This window comes from Anser brachyrhynchus (assembly GCF_964034855.1).
Source record: "Anser brachyrhynchus genome assembly, chromosome: 1".
NCBI lineage: Eukaryota > Metazoa > Chordata > Aves > Anseriformes > Anatidae > Anser > Anser brachyrhynchus.
Window position 1 is genome coordinate 59,256,671 of NC_137694.1, and position 17,455 is coordinate 59,274,125.

Genomic DNA, 17,455 nt, shown 5'->3' on the forward strand with positions numbered 1-17,455 from the left:
CCCAACTGGCCAAAGGGGTATTCTGTACCATGCTGGACAATTAATGTGGGGTGGCAGGATGGGGGATGGGAGGGGTACCGGCTGCTCAAGCATAGTCTGGGCATCTGCCTCTTTCTTCATTTTCTACACGACAACCACAGGCTCACCAATTCTGCTCTGGCAGATCTTCACTCTTCCTTCTAAATGGGTTCTGCTGTGCCACGCTCACACATCACTTTGACAGCTCTGCACGTGGTGTTTTCCCAAGCAATCCAGGGCATGGCACCGCATCCACCAGCCGCCTGCAGGAAGGGCAAGAGCAGTGGTTCACTAGCATAATAACTAACATAATCACTCCTGGGCCAGAACTAGGCAGCTGCTGGTTAATAATCATGAGTTAAGGAACAATTTCTGTAATAACAACAGCTACTGTAACTGGACTTCCTTAGTACTCTGTATCAGGCTAAGGGCTAAGCAGCTGTTGGACCAAGGAAAAGACTTTCATTTCTAGTTTAGTTATATGGGGGGTTACAGCACATCCATCTAAGAAAATAATTTAGCAAAGCTAGTACTTTTTTTTTGGCAGAGATCTGCACACATAATACAAGAGCTACTAAGAGGCCAGATGAAGTACATTTTCACCACACTTCTGCAAAGAAAAGCTTAACTTAATCATTCAAGGGTAAAGTAACCAACAGTCTAACATTTGCAGCATTAGAATGCATTAGCTAGGTCTTTTGTGCTTCCCGGTTTTATTAAGTTTTATTACCAGATTGCTACAAAGTTTGAAAACCAGTAATTTCGGTGATCTACAATAAGTAATGAAATGAGAAGAAAATCATGTTATAACAACTAAAAAGGAGAGTCGTTCTTAACTGCAGAGCATGGGAAGCTACAAGAAATAGGGAAACAGGTTGCATCATGACTGAATGTTTCCTGTTATTATTTTTCACCTGAATTTAAACATCAAAGGAAAAAGTATACAGACACACAAAAAAAGTTACTGCAGCAGTTATACTGCGGTTGTTATTATTTAATACATCATGTTGTGACCTCAAAAGATAGTGTTAACCAGTGATTCTTAGATGTCATTGACTGCAGAACAGGGTACTGTTTTTCCTGGCTTCTAATTCTATTGACTTTCTGGGTGATGGGCTATTGCTCTAATCATTCTTTTCCTTTTTCACCCACCTCAGGTCCAAACCACCTCTGGTTCCTTGAGGTCTGTGAGCTCTCAGATGGTGTCCCTTCTATTGAGTCAATGACTATATCATTTGGCTGCCATAGACTGACAGAGCTGTTTCCCTGAGGACTTGGTCATACTGAGAAAGCCCTGTAGGCTCACCACAAAGTGAATAAAGAACCAGGAATTTTTAAAATGGCAATTTGCAATTCATAATCTACATAAAAACTACTATTTTAATAACTGTATATCATGAAAGGAAATGGCATCGTGCTGCTTATAACTTGTCTGACTTATCCTTGAAGGAAACCCTTAAATTCAATTTATTTTTGTTTCATTTCAACTTACTTAAATTCATGAGTGTGTGTGTGTCAGTCTTATGCTAGTATATGAATCCCCTAAAGTGAAACCTAGTTAGGAGAATCAACAACAAAATGGTATGAGGATTTCTAAAGGATGAAAAGTGTGTGGTCTTCATTCAGATTTCAAACTGGTTTGACCCCATGTCATCCTATTGGCTTTAGTTATTGTCCTGGTTTATATAAGCACAGACAAGAGTGGGATTAGATATAAGTGTGGTAGTTCATTGTTTAGAAAAACTTGTTTCCCTTATTCTCATTCAGAAAAAAAAAGTTATTTAAGATAGCTGCAGTTTTCTTTTAAGAAAGTGTATAGAATCATCTGTATGCCCATTTAACACAAAATTTAGAATTAGATTGAAACATTAAAGAAAAAAAACATTGTTCTTGATCATTAGCAAAGCATTGTTAAACATATTTCTGTTCTCTTTATTTCAGTAATTAGCACTCATGAAAAGATGAATTTTCCAAGTGAAATACAAATCTTATCAGCTGCACACCCTGTAAGATCACACTTTTGAAAAGTCAGACCCAATTCACTGAAGTGTTTTAAAAAGTGCTCTGTGCCTTTTCATGTGTACCTAATTTACTAGATGCACTGTTACTAAAGCCCACCTGACTACGTTTATTCTTGTGAAGAACAATTTTTTGAAAGGGGAATTCTTTACTGCTTACAAGATGAATGTAAAATATGTCTGGCTTAGTTTTGTTGATTCACAAATTTTTAATATAGTTAGGAAGATGCTGTGTCCTCACTTCTGTCCTCACTTGTGTACAATAGACACTGGAACTGGGTGAAACCCGCTGAGTGTAGAATATGGCCCTTACTGTAAATATACATGATATTAATCACATTTGTGTTCATAACCTGTAAACTGATGAAACTAGATATACAAACAACAATGAGCTGAGAACACTCTATGTATATGTGGTGCTGGCTAACAACAAGAGCCCAAGGAAATCCAAATGTAGCATTAGTAGCATGTTGGTCTTGCTAATATGATGTTTAGTATGGCTAAACTGTAATGAAACAGTATGAATACTCCTCTGGACACAGCTGAGCTATCTCTCAGCTAACCGCAGTGGTTACTATTGCTGTGTAGCTGTAGCAAGCACCTAACCATAGCAGCCTGGTCTCAGCATGAGAGAGGAAATGATCATTTATCCAGCTGCTGAGTGAGCTTTGCAGCTCGCATTGCATTTTGTGCTGCTGAAGCCCAGTTGGTTTTGGTGCCTGAACTACTGGAGTTAGCTGCAAAGTCCATGGTGACCTGCAACTATAGACTGCATGGTAGAGATAGCCTCATTGTCAGTCACTGAACTTGATGTTGATAATGACGTTGATTATCCCCTTTCTGGTTTAAGAGTTATATGTAGGGAAGGATGGCCTCTGCCTAAGAGCATCTACTCTGTAAAGAGTAAAACATATGGATGTTCTGGCATTTTGGAGTCCTTTGAGGATGCAGTTTCTTGGACATAAGTAGGACTGCTTTGAAAACCATGTGCTGGAAGTTAGGAAACAGACTGAATGAAGTAGTGCTCCTGCAGGCACAGGGGATTCCCCAAACACCACAGTGTACCAGGAGTAAAAACAATTAAGAAAACAGCAATTAAATGCTCTGTCAGTGGTGAAATTCTCCAGAAATATGGGAGACTTTAAATGTGCACCATTCCATACTTGCAAACACTGTGTGCCTCTAAAAGAGGAAGACTATATATAAAACAAAAAGTCTAATTATTTCTATAAGCAGTGGTAAGCTCTATATTTTGGTGTGCTTTAGTAGTTTCAGTTAAATCTTTGCAGAGTGGGCTAGGTGTGAAACTGCACCAAGGAGTATTGTGTTAGATCTATAACAGAAACCAAAGTGAAAGATGAAGCATTTTTGGGTGAGCTGAAGTTAAATCTTTTATCTTCCTGGGAGACAACTAACTTCCTGGGAGTCAGGTCCTGACTACGCCCTGGATTTGAACACCTCAGATCACTGAGCAGTTCAGAAACGATCCCTAGGCTTTGTCTAGGAGCCAGGGGAGACGAGGCCAGTGTGGATGCCCAACACTGCCACTTCTGTGAGCAGAAGGACCTCGGAGCAAAAGCCAGTTTGTTGCCAGCAGCAGGATTCTGGCCAGTAAATCTAAAGGCATTAGACAGAGAGGTAAAATCAGAGCTCCCTCTGAGCTCATCTTTGCTCTGGAACTACTTGAACTAGACACATGGGTAGTCTGGGAAAGAGGAAATGCATTGCTGGTGCAAAGGGAAACTACCTGTTTGGTTTGAAACTGTATTGAGCCTTTTGATTGAGATCAGGTGGGTTTAACAAGGTTGGAAACTGCTCTGGGATGTGGGGAAGCTCTCTGTTTATGCGTCTCTCAGCCCAGAACTGAGAGATCCTCAAAGCCATCCAGGAAAAATTCCCATGACCCAAAAGAGGGCTTAAAAGCATGTTGAAAATACCCTTTGATACTACTTGCTGCATGATTCCCAAAACACTGTAGCAAGCAGCTTCTCTTACAAAGACAAAATTATTGGGTTATGTATGCTAATTAGGACTCTAATAGACATTGCCTATTGATTTGTCTATAACCCTTGTGATTAGCATTCATATTTCTCCATGAAGGAAAGCAACTGAAAATGAGTTTGAATCTTTTTTTCCTGCTGTATGTTGGCTGAGCAAAGAGAGGAAACCATTTCTATGGGTGCATGCCTGGCTGCTGGGTGTTTCTGCATCCAAGTTTCCTGCTCTCTAACTACTCATGACAGAATAATGTGAATTTTTTTTTCTTCTCTTCCATGTTTACAAACATTTCCATCAGCTGAGGAATCGAGCACAGTACTTATCTTAGTCTGCTTGTGAATGGTTATTAATCACGGGGCACCCTGACAGAAAGTTGCTCAAGGCATTATAGTGGGCAGAAAAAAAAAAAAAAAGAAAAAGAAAAAGAATCCTGGAATCCTTAGAAAATAGTCAATTTAAATACAAAGCAACTGTTTAAGAAAACCAGCATTGCTGACTCACAACTGGATAGGGTTAGACAAATACTACTGTAGGAATACCTACACTGTACCTACTGCCAGCTTTGCTCAGATCTTTGAATCCGAGCTGCAAGGAGAGGGCAGCACTTGTCCTCTCTAGCAACAAGGTTTGAGAAAGTTTATTTCTGGTACTTGGAAAAGAGGAGGCATGGAAAAATATGACAATTCCTTTATTTATTTATTTATCTATTTATTTTATGTTTTTCCTTTTTGACAGTACTACTTTAGAGGAAGCGTTCCCCTTTAAATAAAGGGTTTCCTTGTTGTCAGCTTATTTTTTTACATGGTTTTAAACCTCTCCTATGGCAAAGAAAAATTAAATGGGCTTTTGCTAGTTCTGTGACATTTGTAACAATTCAGCAGAGAAATAAAGGCCCATACAATGAGCAGACAAAGGATGTGTGGCGGAAACTATAGAGCAGAATGATGTACAAAGGAAGAGTAAAGTGGTAGGAAAAACAAGTTAATGGAAGAGGGAAGGACTCTACCTAAAATTAAACCCTAGATAAACTGGGCCAAAAGACAAATCCTGCAAATGCAAATACATTAATAGACTTGGGTTTGTGAAAGATGAGCTTCTTGGAGTCATTTTTTCCATTTTTATTTTGTCTTTCCTGAGAAGGCTGTAGTTATTTTTCCCATTGGTATTGATGAATGTTATATAAAGCTTGTTTTTAAATAAGGTCATTTATTAGAGGATTAAAAAATGAAAGTTAGTTAAGCTTTAGCACTGTTATTGAGTCAGTGACCATGAGAAACAGGAGAACATAAAAACAAAATCAATCCTAATTGACTGCAGTAACAAGATAACACCTATGTATTTAGCTGTCTAGAAGCAGCTTTTAACAAAATGCATCGTAAAGGGGAAAAAAAATCTGGTGCTAAAGGTCAGTGATCACTTGCTATCCTGCTTTTGCTCTTTCCCTGTGATGAAAGAAGTGTCACTGTGCTGGGGCTGGATGCTTGGTGTACGCACTATGTCACCACAGCCCTCGCTCCCATTGCCAAGCTCTCAGGCTGAAGCTCTGTGATTCAAGGGACTTCAAAAGGGGGCTCCTGGCCTCCTCCACAGCGATGTCCATCCAGCCCTTCAGAAGTTGCCTCAAAATTCTGACATTTAATTGTAATTTCACCTATGCACTCATCTGTATTTACACTATGAGATGAGGGCAAGTGGTTGTTGGTACTTGCTTAGATGGAGGGAGACCTCATCCTCTTCTCACACCCACTGCATCCACAGCATATATAGCTCTTGTTTTCAGCTTAGAAAAATAGGCCTCTAAATCTCAAAGAAATTACCCAAATTTGTATTTGTTGAATGCTTCATTTGTTTTTGAAATAGGACATAGGTGATAGGCATACATCAGCTCTGCATCTACATTTCCAGATATAACTTTTGCAGGCGTTGTGGACAGGCTGGGTCCCATCTCTACCTCTTTTCTGTTAGAAAAAGACAAAAGACACTACCCAACGCACCCCTAGAGCCATTCTGACTTTTGCATTATATTGTTTTGGAAGCATCTAAAACTTTAGTGCTACACACCTCATCCATTCACACACGCATGCATCCCTGCACGCATACACCCACCTACTCACCCACCCCAAAACAAACATTAGTGAATTGGGCTTGCCTGTTCTCATCAAAAGTGGCAGAGTTAAGAAATATTGATTGGAAAAATGGAGGGACAGACTGACAGAACAAAACGTTACTGACATTGCAAATAGAGTGTATTTGTCAGTTTGTAATAAATCATCTCATTGTCATGTACCAGACAGCACAGAGAACATTACTTTTTGTAAACACCCAATTTGCTTGTGATGAAAATGCTGTTTTCTGGGAATGCTGCTGCATAAGTTTACATGCTCTCTTGCTCACGTGCACGTGCTATATGAAAGGATGCTGTTTTCATAACGGAAAAATATCATTGGAGACTAGCAGTTTTATTAAAAGTGTGTCTCCTGCTGGCAGTGTACATGTTTTGACAACCTCTTAGAAAGCAGCAATAATCAACATGAGGCCATGCTGCGTACGGCCTCAGTGATGCATGACAGGAGCGGCGGAGGCTCAGCTCCGTGTCCCGCCTGGACTCGCCTCCGGTGTGCTGGAGTGGAATACAAAGCGGAGCTCTGAATTCATTACCACCTAATTATCCGGCTCAACGTCTTTCACAGTTATTTTTCCTCATCACTAAATTCAGTCCCAATATTATTTACCTGTGTGGACAGATTGTTGTATTCGCAAGAGCTTCACGTCATCTCATCTTTGTACACTCGTGGCTTGAACGTGAGTAGAGGCTGCACTGAGATATTAAATGTGCATTATTCTTGCAGTCCAGGGAGTTCTGCTTTCTGATTGCCAACCATAAGTAATTTTGCAAAAAGGGGAGTAAATTCTAGGCTCCCTTTCCATATCGTAGTACAGTTTGAACTGTCCCATGCATGCCAGTAATATTTTTTCCCCCAAAATTAATTAGACAGGATCCAAGGCCGCACAGCAAAATCATCAAGAGGATGACAACACAGGTCTATTGCAGGGAAATGCAAGTTACCTTCTAAATGGACAGGCTGTTATCTTTCCAGGGATTTGATTTTTTAGAAATTAAGCTGTTAAAAGAAGTACTTCAGTATTATGTGCTTTTTCTAACATATATTTCTTACAGATTAATCTTTTGAGTGCAAATGAAGAATGACACAATGTTTGTATGTTGTGGTGTTTGGAGAAAATGAAATTTTATTTTGTGGATTTACTACTGATTTTATGGATATTTGTATGGAACTTACAAACAATAAACTTCTAAGAAATAATACAGAGAGGATGGAAACAGTTCTGAAAATAAGGACGACCCATTCCAGCTTGAGTTTCACAGAGCTAAATCTGTGACGCCTGGGAGTTTAAAAAAAATAATCCCATGTATTACTATGACCTATAGTTTCAGTACAGCTGCCCATACAGCACTGGCATATTTTGGCTTTTGAATATTGTTTGATTTTCACATGCTTTTGAATACAGTGGACACATTCAGCTGTAGAGCAAACAGTGGTGTAGCCTACAGTTCATCCTACAGTTCATGGATATTGTTTGGACAAGAGGTGAAGATGGAAAATGGCCAAATATGTCCTTGAAATGTGTTGTTCAGAGGGGTAGGAGAAGAAGGTTGTTCCTTGGGTAGGAGAAGACCAGAAAGTTTCTCCTAGCTGGCAACCAGTCACCACAACATAGTATACTTTTTTTTTTTTTAAATTATTTAAATCTTATTGTATTCTGAAATTGATTTTTTGGAAGTCTTTGCTCTTCCAGGGTCCAATTAATAGAGGAGTGAAGGAAGTACTGTTACTAGTCCTTGATAATCTCTTGAGACCTTGAAAAAATTTGCATCCTTGCATTGCACGCACAGAATATGGCTTCTAATAATGTGGGTCAGAAAAAAATGAAAATAGCACAAGAAATAGTGATATATATAGGTCAGTGAATCCTAACAGGAAGGGCTTCCTGCAAACCTGTGTAACTATCATGACCCAAACAAGAGAGGTTTGTTTTTCCTCTGTTGAAAAGGCGACCAAAACTGATGGGAAACATTCTGACCTCCATGTTGCTTTGTCGTGGGCAGAGTGCTTCTGCTCAGACCCAGACCTGTGCAAGTCTTCTGGTGAGGAAGAGTAGAGGCTTCATGACTCAAGTGGTTTAACAAAAACATGCTGCCAAAACTTCTCTTCGGCCTTTAATTTGTCTTTCATTTATCCTTTGCTGTGGTGCTATATCTAAATCCATCTGGTGCTCCTCTGTTATGTCTCATGAAGGTAGGGTGCTCTTTCCATCCATGCTGCTGACACTTTCACCTGGGCCCTCAACTGCAGTTTAATTTAACCTCTGTAGATTCCCGAGTGCCTACTGTGCTCTCTGTATCTGCCTAGGTCTTCCTTTTGCATTGCATACAGAATATCACCATCATCTTTGAGTCATTTCTGCAACTTTCCACATATTTCAGTATTCTGATTTTGCTTCTTATTTTCACTTTGCCCCCTGAAACATCCTGTTTGCTGCATCTAGGTTCCTTTAAAAAACACCCTATGTCTCCTTCATTTTATTCAGTGATGCCGATTGTGTCAAATGACTTGTGTGTCCCCAGCTATGCTTTCTCTGCCGATGATTTTTTTTTTCTGAGGTCTCCCCCCACTTTTCTTTGTTGAAATGCTAGATGAGAGCAAATGGTCATTAAAATAATTCCTATGCATGACAGCCTGCATACAGCTGGCCTGTGCAACTAGGAAATCTTACTGATGTTACCTGCATCTGTTTCTCTTTATTGTTTCAGTATTGTTCTTTTTTAAGGTATAGTAGCTTAAGCTGTCACAATATAAACTTGTTCGCACCAGAAACTGTCTTTCTTTTCAGAGATTGTCTGATAATAACGCCCAAGGAAGACTTGAGGTTAAGTGGGGCCCTGAGTACTAATTTAGTTTAAACAGTGAAGTGCCTGATAAATGTGAGAAGGTTATACATTTCCTACATTTTTGGAAGGAAGTATGGGAAAATTCCTGTTTGATAGCTGGTGCTATCAGCAGGATATCCTGCTGATCCTGGTGCTGGGACAAGAGGCAACAGGCACAAACTGAAACATGAGATATTTTTTTCTGAACACAAGAAAGCACTTTATTTATTTATTTATTTTTATGATGAGGGCTGCCCAGAGATGTTGTGGAGTCCCCATCTGTGGAGATACTCAAAACCCAATGACACGGTCCTGGGCAACCTGCTCCAGCAGGCCCTGCTCAAGCAGGAGGTTGGACTGGGGGTCTTCCACGTTCCATTCTGTAACTCTGTGATAGCTGGAACACTGAATTGGCAAATTGACTATGAGAGCAGCCATCACCTTTTTGTCAAAATGGTTTCCTGAGCAAACAGTCAGGTTCTACAAAATCAAAGTTATCCTGTGCAAAAATTTTGTGTTTGTTGAAATTGTTCAATGTTGTGACAAGAAAATTTAAAAGCCTTCTTGCACTTTGGATTGTTTAATCTTTTTTTTTTTTTTTTTTTCTTTCCCCCTCTGGATTTCAAAACTAATGGCTGTGCTTAATGTTAAGCACATCCAATGAAAGTAGTGCTCTGTGGGCACCAGATCAAGGAGATGCCATTTCAGCACACACATACAGCCTCGTGTCTTTAGGAGTGCATGTCCCCTACCAGGGAGCTCTGGGAGCTCCTTAGGAACTTCTAGCTCTGGCTGGAGGCAGGACTTGCTTATAGCAGTATTTTGAAACCTGTTTTCCAAGCTTAGGGGAAATAGTGTGATTTGCATGGGACAGAGCTGTAGGTTTGCATTCCAAGAAGCCTAATTTTCCCTTTTCTCCAGAATTAACCTCCTGGCTAAGTGTAAGCCTCTCTCTTCCCATTATTTCATTGACTGCTGGTTGCCATTAACATCTCAGCTGCAGAAGGAAGCAGGTTTGCTTTTTTTACTCCCTGTTTTGAAACTGCAGTTCTGAATGACCTTTTGATGTCAGACTACATTGCTAGACTTTTATGTTAGAAATGTTTTCTAGCTACTAAATGATGCCGCAAATCTAATTCTCACTTCAAAATGCAGACAAAAATGCAAATAAATTTACACAGGTCATTCTTAGGGTAAAAGTGGTACCAGCTCTTCAATGTGTTTTAAACTGGTGAGAGCAGGTCACTTGCAAAAAGCTACACGCAATTCCAGTTTTGCCCAGAGATCCTGGGAGGTACTGCCAGTGACAGAAACATGGCTAGTACTGGCTAAGAGGAAGACTCCTGAGTACAAGGTACATATACTAAACAGGGCAGCTTAAAGATGGTGGCATATTGTATCAAAAATATTTAAACACAGTGTCAGAGTTCCTTCTCTAATCCCTTAAAAGTTGTTTTTCCTTCATCACCAGTCACTTTCCACCATTAGAATGCCTCTTATTCAGTGTATTTGCTTCTGCACAAGGCTGCCTGGGAGCCATAATGTCAAGTCAACATTGTTGTCATGGATTTTTTTCAACAGCCAGGGTATACATAATTTCTAACTGTTAGTACTGGAGTTTAGTGTCCTTAGGCTACTACTCGAGGTAAAGTGGAAAGATATACTCTTATTCTGTGTGATCATCCAGCAGATCTTCATTTAGGTGTTCCCTCCTACTTGCCCCTTTGAAGTTCAATCTCTCCACACGGCATACAAGAGACTAGAGTCTGCAGTAGCCATTCTGCAGCCCACCCCATTCCCCATCCTTAAACATTTTAATGTATAATGCAGACCTGAGCAGATCTATGATCTTCGATACAGTCATAGAAAATATGATTTCCAAAGGCATTTTTCTATGGCCATTGTCCTGGTTCTGTAGTTCTCCACCACAAGGTTAATTCACGTAAATATTGAAACATGGTCAGTCAGGCTAATGCTATTTTCTTTAGATAGGTTTACTTAGATAGGAATAATGATACAGTTTTGCAGGTGGATTTCTGGGGGTCTTGCAGGGGCTAGCTGGTTAGATGAAAATCAATATTATATAGAAATTCCCAAATAGAGTGCATGTCAGCCAAAATACATTGGTCATCCCAGACTTTATTCATGCAAGAAAGTTCAGTACTCGTACACAGCCTCTGACTGGAAGGAGGTTTTAAGATAATTCCCAGTTCACCTCCTGCACACTGTTTTTTCATGATTGGCCCAAACACTTCCAAATTCCATAGTCCCCTCACTTCAGCAGGTCTCTCTTTCATTGCTGTGACAAAGCACTCCAGTTTGAGAAATCAGTCCACAAATCAATGTTTATGTTGTCTAATGCATGTCGTGTTCCTTTCACACATGCTGTTTTTCCACAAGGTGCTATGGTTTGCTAAGTTAGAAGTCTAGTATAAATTCAAATGCACTGTATCAACACAGTCTATGCAGCAAAAAAAGGCTGAGGAACTCTAGCTAACAACATACCCTGTAGCAATATTCATCAATTTAAATGTGTTATTTTCTTAAGTGCACAGAAACGTTAACTTTGCTCCCATTGTCCAGGGTAGGTATAGTTGTTTGTCTTTCCAAGGTTCAGACTGGGAAAGGTGTTCAGCATCTCATGTCCTAGTGGATGTAGTCTTCTCAATGCCTTTGTGAATCTGTGCACAAGGGAGTGAAGAAATAAGAGAAGCACTTTCTTTGAATAAATCAGGACAGTTCTTTAGCTTTCTACCCTGACACTTTACATCTTGAATTGTAAGTGATGAATTCATTGAAATACTTTTTCTGGAAAAAAGAGGAAAACAAACTAGCACTAGAGATACAAATCACTTTGCCAACAAGCTGTTAGAGGAGATTTCAGAAGTTGCACTTTACACATCGTCATGAGATGTGTGCTTTATCTTTGTTTCTCAGTATTAGTTATCTACCTATTGATTTCAGTTTTCCTAGAAGTGATTCTTGCTATTCCTGCCACATTTACCTTATAATTGATGCATTAACCTTTTGTTGGCTTAGAAATATACTTTTTAAAATGCAAGGTAAACCCAGAATGCAAATATTCCATATTCCTTCTGCATGGATTGTTCTGATCTGTATGATAAATAATAAAGAAGTAATATTCTGGGTAACAAATTTTCTATCCTTCAGAGCCTGTTTTCTCCTTATTGATTCATGCAAGCAGTGAGCTCTATTAGCTGTGACACCTAAAAGCATGTACTTCTTGTTGTGTTCAGCATATCAATAGAAAACTCCATTAACATTTCCTAGATGCAAGCGTGGTGTTACATGAAAAACTACTTCAACAGTGATTGAAAACTAACAAGAAAACACCTTTCTCCTTCTTGATGGGTTGTATGTTCTGGATGTTTTAATTTAATTGTTTGGAAAAATATTCTGTGGTGCTTCAATCAGCTCTATTTGTAAGGTACAAGAGTAACTGTACTTTTAGCTACAGTAAGTTGTTATTTTCACAGATTTTCTAATGACAATGTGTGTAGTATCTCATAGCTCTAGAGCTTTACAAGTGTTGGGTTGGTAGGCCTTATTTCGCCTTATAAGGCTGAGTTAAGCACTACCCTGTTTGACTTATGGTGACACTGAAACCGTAGTAGAATGAGATTCACTGAAGGTCATGTCATCCGCAAACTCTCAGCCTCTCTGTGCTCATGCCACTGGACTGCACTGGCTCCGTGTAGCAAGAGATATTTCTAAAATGGGAAATTGTTGCCTGGCCTTACTTAGTTATAGCTTTGCGTTGCATAACAATACCCAAATACAGTTGTTTGTAATGAACGTAGCTGATAGCTTTTCGTCTGAGGAATCTGCTCCCTGATGAGTGATGTCCAAAGAGGAAAACTCTTTGTAAGCGTGGAACTTTAACTCAATCTCTTATGCACTCCTATATATTCACCCCTCATCCTTGCGTGGATCTTTTATTTGGAGTTAAAAAAGCTCTGAAAACTTGCTAATGAGAAAGAGTTGCCAAGGAGTTTTGTTCATTAGCCAGGAGACTGAGGTTTTCCCAAGATCCTGGTGCTGTTGACTTAGAGACATAACCCCGTATGGGCCCTCCTTTGCTCCAAAGGGTGAGGAACCTCAGCCTGCTTTTGGGGGAATCTGCTTCACAGACGGTGTCTGCAGCCAAATACCCAAACACTGTGTCTGTGAACATTTGGAATAGCTGTACCACAGCGGTAACACAAGAGAGCAGCAGGCCCTGCTTCAGGAGCTGGGCTGTGGGAAAAGGCAGTTGCAAGGTGTCTTGAGAGGATGGCGTGTGTGACAGTGTGTATGTGTGCAAACATGCACAAACACATATATATAGAAAACCCTGTGTATGGAAATACAACCTCCCCTTAAGTCAGTCAAATTATATTGCACAGAACAGGAGAAGCAGGCACTTTTCTCTTACATGGGTATCTATGCTAATTTACTTTTTGCTTCATTCAAGGAAGTATTTTTATTACTAAACACAGTCTAACTAGACCTCATGCCTAACACACAAGATCTGCCTAGCTGATGCCTCTGACACAGTATTGGCAATTCACATTTTTCAGTGCAAGCCCACAGCTTCCCTCAGTGCCTGCTCCTGCACTAGATGCAGAGGTGCTCGGTGCTGGGGTGCTCCCATGGCAGACCCGTCCTCATGCAGAGCCAGGGGTGCCCCACACCAGCAACCTTGTGTCTCTTCTGACAGTTTCTGATGGAGTGGGTAAGCACTTTGGTGCTGCTCTCTCTGGGATCCAGGGAGCTGCAATTTACCTGCTTATAAAATGGGGGGGGCAGGTGTGTAATATTAAATATATTCAAAATCATCCAAAAGTCAAATCAGGGCTGATGCCACTGCATAGCGGGAAGCCTTGCATTCAGCCTATGGAAATGCACAGTGATTTTGTGGTGGCATTAGCATTACTTAGCAATACTCTTGCACAATCTCAATGTATTGCTCCGTGCTGAATTTTCTTTCTGGTGGGATGTGAGAGCACCGTGCCTTGCTTTTCTTTGGTGGCTGTGGCGGTGACGTGTCTGGCTTTGCGGGGACCCCTTTGCTGCCCTTTCTTCCCCGAGCATCTATTGTGGCAGGCTCATTCATGCATCTCTAAATTCAGCGCGTGCAGCAAAACGCTGACTTCCAGGGGCAGGAAGCGCCTTCCTGAAACCGCCACGATTTCTAGAAATGCCCTGGCTGTTTTCTGCCCTCCTCTGCCCCTCCGCTGGAAGTAGCCGTGCCCCATGGAGTGCCTGGCTTCCCACCTAGTCTGGCCAAGCCTCCCCCTGCCCCAGCAGCGGGGGGGATAGCCCCCGCCGGGCCCCCAGCCCCCGTAATCCCCCCGCCCGCACGTTGCCCAGCCAACAGCCCAGAGAAGCAGGTGATGCATTGACAGGGAGCAGATGGTCTCCCGCCGAGGTAAGCGGGGCTCAACAATGAAACCATATTGATCATATTGCTCCTTTTCTCTTCTTCGGCTTCAACTTCGGTCTTGAGGTTTTGCCGCTAATAACATCCCCCCCTCCCCTCCCCGTTTCCCCTGCCCTCGTTGCAGCCTGCCTCAGCCTGCCCACCCAGCTCCAGCTCCGGCAGGGGACCTCTTTTTGCCTCCCCTGCTGAAAAGTCTTTGGCAAGCGGGGGGAATCAAAGGGTGCCCATGATTTGCCTTTTCTAGAGGCAGCCAACCCCACCCCAAGACCCTTTAACCCTGTCCCCTGCAGCCCCCATCCTGCCCTCTCCGCCTTTCGGCACAGGGGATGAGGAGATGAAGAGGCCCCTTCTGCTCCCAGCCTGACCCACCAAGGCACAGTGCCCTCCTCCAGCTCATTGTGCACCTCGTTTCCTCTTCATCCTGCCCCCTTAACCTTGCTTGTGTGTGTGCATGTAGAAAATAGACTGGGGGAAGGACAAATTTGTCCCACCTGCCCTGCAGGGAGAGCTTCAGGACCCCTATCTGACGTTCTGTTTCCTTGCATGTCCATCCTCTCCTATACCTTCTTTTGGCCATGACTTCTTCAGTATGCTCAAACACGGGTTTAAATGAAAGCAAAAGCTGAGGCCTTTTGCTCCCTGTCCCTGCTACATCCCCTCCCGGTTACATTCCCTTCTCTAACAGGCAAGCAGGTGAAAATGCCCCTCGTCTCTCTCTTTGCTCATTTCTCTCCCTTTCCTACCAACAGATGCATAAGATTGAGCCCTGGTGTTCTCATTTTACTGTTTCCATCATGTCCCCATCTTCCTCTGCCCCCCCCCTACTCCGGATGCTAGTGTACAGATAAATAAGAGAAAACCCCAGCCATCAGCCTGCATGCCCCCCTCACTCCCACCCCATTCAGCAGCCTCAGCCCTGTAATTCACGGCTGTGTGAGGATGCTAACACTGAGGGCATGAACACTGTTAGCCACTATTCACAATTTTAATACTAGCTTCATAGCTGTCACATAAATTCATTGGCAACTTCAGGCTTAGAATGGCAAGAGGGAACTTAGAAAAGAAAATGAAGTAGCATGTAAGGAAAAAGAAAAAAGAAATCCTAAGGGCAGTTTGCTATGGTATCTGCACTTGTTTGCAGGTGGTTTTTGAAACTATAACTACTGTAACTCCATGCAGTGTTCTGTAAAGTAGCTGTCACATAGTGTTTTTTTTTTCAATCTATTACCCCAGCACACACACACTTTTTTTACAGTAGATAAAAATGCCTATAAAGGCTTTGCCCCAACCCTTTTTTTTTTTTCCTTGTTTTTTTTTTTTTTTTTGAAGGGAGTTGGAAGAAAAAGGAAAGCAGAGAAAAAGGCTTGTGAATGAATGGAAAACAATGCAGGGTCACAAAGCTGTCGCAACCAATGTCATAGTGGCGCTGCTGGGCAGGCTTACAGAGGACTTCTTGTTCCTTGATTTTTATGGTGATCGGTAGAACGCATGTAGCACTTTGCGAACAGGTTTAGGACAAGTGGCAAAGAAAAGGCTCTTCACAATAAACTCTTTTCTACAGCATTGGGAGCATTATGCCTGCAAACACCTGTGGTTTGCAAAGAGGGAGCTGTAAAGGGACACAAAAAATATATATAAATAGAGGGGCAAGACATTGTTTTCAAGTTACACTGCATGTCGCAATTGTGCACAATAGTGTGTTTTTTTTTAACTCATCTGAGACTACGGAGTTTAGAAAAGCCTCAGAAATATTACTGAATACAAATGCCAGCATTTAGAGGATGCTGAGCTTGGGAGAGAGAGAAATGAAATGAAAAGAGAAATGGAAAGATCAACCTAGTAATCCGTCAGGATATCAGTGCTGTTTTGAGGAGATGTGGCAGAAGCTAAGACTCTATTATTCCTCCTGAAGCGTGTCTCTGAAACAGCCACCAAATCCCAATGCCCTGCACATCAATGACCTGTGCTGAAGGCGGAGGAGTGGGCTTATTTATACCACGTACCCCAAGGGTGCCTAATCCTCGACTCTAGACTTTTTTGATACCTAGGTACTAGAAACCAGTTAAATGTGATTAGATTGTTAAATAACATCCCTTTTCCTCCTTAATGTTGGGATAAGGTAACAAAGTTTAATTAAGAGAACCTATGAAAATGCTCCTTGGCTTCATCAGCTTCGGGTTGAAGTACACATCGCTGCACCCCAGGATTCCTCCTGCTGTGAGTCAGAGCCCAAGAACTTCTGGAGGTAGATAATGCTTCCATGTTAGCACAGGCAGATGTTTTCTTTCAAAACTTGTAGTGAAGGTGCTCACTAGCATCCAGGAGAATTCTGCCCAGGAAGAAACCTCTTCCTCCTCCCAGAACAGCCAAAGTTATAAGTTATTTCCTAAAATTAAAATGTTGTATAAAACAAACTTTCTTGCACTTAGAAAACATTAATATAACTTACTATGGTTCTCTAGATCCTTGTACCATCATCTTCTTCTGTATCCATCTCTCTCAGTCTTCAGTCTTAAACTTGCTCCAAACTTTTCCAGTGGTAATTATTGTCTTGATTAACTCTGTTGTTAATAATGAAAAGAAAAGGAAAAAAGGAAAGGAAAGGAAAGGAAAGGAAAGGAAAGGAAAGGAAAGGAAAGGAAAGGAAAGGAAAGGAAAGGAAAGGAAAGGAAAGGAAAGGAAAGGAAAGGAAAGGAAAGGAAAGGAAAGGAAAGGAAAGGAAAGGAAAGGAAAGGAAAGGAGAGGAAAAAGGAGAGGAAAGGAAAAAGGAAAGGAAAGGGAGATAAAGACTCCCTAACAGCTCCCATACTTCAACTTACCTCTTCTAAATTATCAATATAATTATGTATGGTATTTGTACCAGTATTGGTGCACACGAAGGTAAGGAAATCAGAGTGCCATCACCCATCTGCTCTATGACTTTCCTCAGTGCTTGGAACTATCAAGTGTTGAGTCATTTGGGGGCCTCTGGATTCAAGCAAGACTTTTTCAACTGGGGTGCAAATGATTAAGGAAAGCAGGCCTTCAGAT

The 17,455-nt window shown here is 41.3% G+C and overlaps 1 protein-coding gene and 1 long non-coding RNA gene across 2 annotated transcripts in view; one reads left to right on the top strand and one right to left on the bottom strand.

Moving 5' to 3' along the window:
- Positions 1–6,739: 6,739 nt before the first annotated feature.
- Positions 6,740–17,455, top strand: part of LOC308179187 (uncharacterized protein) — a 198,516-nt gene continuing 187,800 nt past the window's right edge. The window contains exon 1 of the transcript XR_013940210.1: positions 6,740–14,413. The gene's annotated coding sequence lies outside the window, so the exon portion shown is untranslated. The remainder of the gene's footprint in view (positions 14,414–17,455) is intronic.
- Positions 15,768–16,962, bottom strand: LOC308179311. Its single transcript, XR_013940331.1, has 2 exons — positions 16,875–16,962; positions 15,768–16,779 (listed from the first exon to the last, which is right to left on the bottom strand). It is a non-coding gene; the product is annotated as an uncharacterized lncRNA (long non-coding RNA).